Here is a 4,464-nt window from a genome sequence, read left to right as displayed (position 1 = left end):
AAAAAACAAAAGTACAGTAAAATGACCCAAAACTCTAAATTAAAAGCGTCTGATGAGAAGTGTAAACTTGCCAATATGCCATTTACGATACGGAGTGGCAAGGAACGGGTAAAGCCCTCTCCTATGTTCCTCTTGACTAGTGGGTCAGCTTCATATGAGGATGGAAGCACTCATCCTCCCGCTAGAAAAATGAAAAGAGTTAAGCTGGCAAAAGCACAGCAAAGAACTGTGCGTTCTTCTAACTCACAAATCCCCAAGGAGAGTCCAATTGTGTTGGTTGTGATGCCTGACCTTCCCAACACTGGACGGGAAGAGGTGGCTCATCCACCCTTTGCACGCCCACTGCAAGTGCTGGAATGAGCACCCACTGTCCAGTTCCTGATATTCAAATTGAAGATGTCACTGTTGAAGTACACCAGGATGAAGATATGGGTGTTGCTGGCGCTGAAGGGGAAATTGACCGGAGGATTCTGATGGAGAGGTGGTTTGTTTAAGTCAGGCACCTGGGGAGACACCTGTTGTCCGTGGGATGAATAAGGCCATTGACATGCCTGGTCAAAATACCAAAAAAATCACCTCTTCGATGTGGAATTATTTCAACAGAAATGCGGACAACTGGTGTCAAGCCGTGTGTTGCCTTTGTCAAGCTGTAATAAATAGGGGTAAGGACGTTAACCACCTAGGAACATCCTCCCTTATACGTCAAATGGAGCGCAATCATCAGAAGTCATTGACAAGTTCAAAAACTTTGGGTGACAGCGGAAGCAGTCCACTGACAACTAAATCCCTTCTTCCTCTTGTAACCAAGCTCCTGCAAACCACACCACCAACTCTCTCAGTGTCAATTTCCTCCTTATACAGGAACGCCAATAGTCCTGCAGGCCATGTCACTGGCAAGTCTGACGGGTCCTCTCCTGACTGGGATTCCTCTGATGGATCCTTGAGTGTAACGCCTACTGCTGCTGGCGCTGCTGTTGTTGCTGCTGGGAGTCGATCATCATCCCAGAGGGGAAGTCGGAAGACCACTTGTACTACTTCCAGTAAGCAATTGACTGTCCAACAGTCCTTTGCGAGGAAGATGAAATATCACAGCAGTCATCTTGTTGCAAAGCGGATAACTCAGGCCTTGGCAGCTGTGTTGGTGTTAGACGTGCGTCCGATATCCGGCATTAGTTCACAGGGACTTAGAGAATTTCTTGAGGTAGTGTGTCCCCAGTAACAAATACCATCTAGATTCCACTTCTCTAGGCAGGCGATACAGAGAATGTACACAGATGTCAGAAAGAGTCACCAGTGTCCTAAAAAATGCAGTTTTACCCAATGTCCACTTAACCATGGACATGTGGATAAGTGGAGCAGGGCAGACTAAGGACTATATGACTGTGACAGCCCACTGGGTAGATGTATTGCCTCCTGCAGCAACAACAGCAGCGGTGGCACCAGTAGCAGCATCATGCAATAGCCAACTCGTTCCTAGGCAGGCTACGCTTTGTATCACCGCTTTCCATAAGAGGCACACAGCTGACAACCTCTTACGGAAACTGAGGAACATCATCGCAGATTGGCTTACCCCAATTGGACTCTCCTGGGGATTTGTGACATCGGACAACGCCACCAATATTGTGCGTGCATCACATGTGGGCAAATTCCAGCACATCCCATGTTTTGCACATACAATTAATTTGGTGGTGCAGAATTTTTTTAAAAAACGACAGGGGCATGCAAGAGATGCTGTCGGTGGCCCGAAGAATTGCGGGCCACTTTCGGCATTCAGCCACCGCGTGCCGAAGACTGGAGCACCAGCAAACACTCCTGAACATTCCCCGCCATCAGCTGAAGCAAGAGGTGGTAACGAGGTGGAATTCAACCCTCTATATGCTTCAGAGGATGGAGGAGCAGTAAAAGGCCATTCAAGCCTATGCATCTGCCTACGATATAGGCAAAGGAGGGGTAATGCACCTGACTCAAGCGCAGTGGAGAATGATTTCAACGTTGTGCAAGGTTCTGCAACCCTTTGAACTTGCCACACGTGAAGTCAGTTCAGACACTGCCAGCCTGAGTCAGATCATTCCCCTCATCAGGCTTTTGCAGAAGCAGCTGGAGAGATTGAAGGAGGAGCTAAAACGGAGCGATTCCGCTAGGCATGTGGGACTTGTGGATGGAGCCCTTCGTTCGCTTAACCAGGATTCACGGGTGGTCAATCTGTTGAAATCAGAGCACTACATTTTGGCCACCGTGCTCGATCCTAGGTTTAAAGCCTACGTTATATCTCTCTTTCCAGCAGACACAAGTCTGCAGATGTTCAAAGACCTGCTGGTGAGACAATTGTCAAGTCAAGCGGAACGTGACCCGCCAACAGTTCCTCCTTCATTTTCTACCGCCACTGGAGCTGCCAGGAAGAGGATCAAATTACTAAAACCACCCGCTGGCGGTGATGCAGGGCAGTCAGGAGCGAAAACTGACATCTGGTCTGGACTGAAGGACCTGCCAACGATTACTGACATGTCGTCTACTGTCACTGCATATGATTCTGTCACCATTGAAAGAATGGTGGAGGATTATATGAGTGACAGCATCCAAGTAAGCACGTCAGACAGTCCGTACGTATACTGGCAGGAAAAAGAGGCAATTTGGAGGCCCTTGCACAAACTGGCTTTATTTTACCTAAGTTGCCCCCCCCTCTAGCGTGTACTCCGATAGAGTGTTTAGTGCAGCCGGTCACCTTGTCAGCGATCGGCGTAGGAGGTTACTTCCAGAAAATGTGGAGAAGATGATGTTCATCAAAATGAATTATAATCAATTCCTCCAGCATTTGCCTCCAGAAAGTACACAGGGACCTGTAATGTTGGATTCCAGTGGGGACGAATTAATACTCTGTGAGGAGGGGGATGTACATAAGGGTGGGTGGGAGGGCCCAAGGACAATTCCATCTTGCACCTCTTTTTATTTATTATTTATCTTTGCATCATGTGATGTTTGGGGCCAATTTTTTTAAGTGCCATCCTGCCTGACACTGCAGTGCCACTCCTAGATGGGCCAGGTGTTTGTGCCGGCCACTTGGGTCGCTTAGCTTAGTCATCCAGCGACCTCGGTGCAAATTTTAGGACTAAAAATAATATTGTGAGGTGTGAGGTGTTCAGAATAGAATGGAAATGAGTGGAAATGATGGTTATTGAGGTTAATAATACTATGGGATCAAAATTACCCCCAAATTCTATGATTTAAGCTGTTTTTGAGTTTAAAAAAAAAAACACCCGAATTCGAAACACACCCGAATCCAACAAAAAATTTTAAGGGCGGTTTTGCCAAAACGCGTCCGAATCCAAAACACGGCCGCGGAACCGAATCGAAAACAAAAACACAAAACCCGAAAATTTCTGGTGCACATCACTTCTTATTTACAGTATGCCAGTCTTACAAGTGTGTACATTTACCTCCTACAATAATGTAGATGTAAGGCTTCACACTGTAGTAAATGTTAAAGTCATATTACCCTCTTTATATACAGTATAATTCTGTAATTAAGGGGTCTATTTACTAAGCCTTGGATGGAGATAAATCCGACGGAGATAAAATACCAGCCAATTGACTACTGTCATTTTTCAAACCCAGCCTGTGACATGGCAGTTAGAAACCGATTAGCTGGGACTTTATCTCCTTTGGATTCAGCTCCATCCAAGACTTAGTAAATAGACCCCAGAGTGTCATACACAATGGACAATATCATCCTGACAGGTATTAAGAAATGCAGAGACTTTCAATACAAATTATACTTAAAACACAAACACGACTACTTCTGCTGTTTTCTCCTTTAAAATCCACTGGAAATCTACTCTCCTGCTGTAGTCCAAATGTCAATTAAGTAATGTGAATATTTAGTTGAGAACTTTAAGTACTATCTGCTGCATAGATTGATGGGCCAAGCAGACCTTGAGAAAGACCCGAGGAGGGTCTGAACGCGTGGGTGTCCTGCTTCCAACACCCCCCATATGCTGACACTGATGTCTATGGACTGAGCCCATACCCAGAGAAATACTGAGACCAGGAGATCCCCTTGCTGCAGCTGGGAGAGACCATCTGGATTTGCTTGCGCTTTAGAACTGATGCAAGCCAGTTCACTGGGAACCGGTAATCAGCCATTACTTCTGTTTCTCCATGAGGGTGGATTTTTTTCAGTGAATGTCTTTGTTTCTTGTGACACATGTCTGTGTCGACATACCAGTATATTTTTATTGGACATCATTGTGTATGTCTGTTTTTAGAAGTCTGATGTATTAAAAAAGTTTTTATGGTATTACACTATATTTTTTTCATGTTACCTCTCTTTCTGGTAACAACTTAATTGTATGAATACTCTTAATTAGGAGAAACCTATAGAGAATTAGAGTTGGATTGCTCTGTGTAAAATGGAGCAGGGCGCTGGTGAAGTAGTATCTTTTTCTTTTATTTTGCACCATATGTTTC

The sequence above is a fragment of the Pseudophryne corroboree genome, chromosome 11, assembly GCF_028390025.1.
Source record: "Pseudophryne corroboree isolate aPseCor3 chromosome 11, aPseCor3.hap2, whole genome shotgun sequence".
In the NCBI taxonomy this organism is placed as follows: domain Eukaryota; kingdom Metazoa; phylum Chordata; class Amphibia; order Anura; family Myobatrachidae; genus Pseudophryne; species Pseudophryne corroboree.
This window is presented reverse-complemented; position numbering follows the sequence as displayed.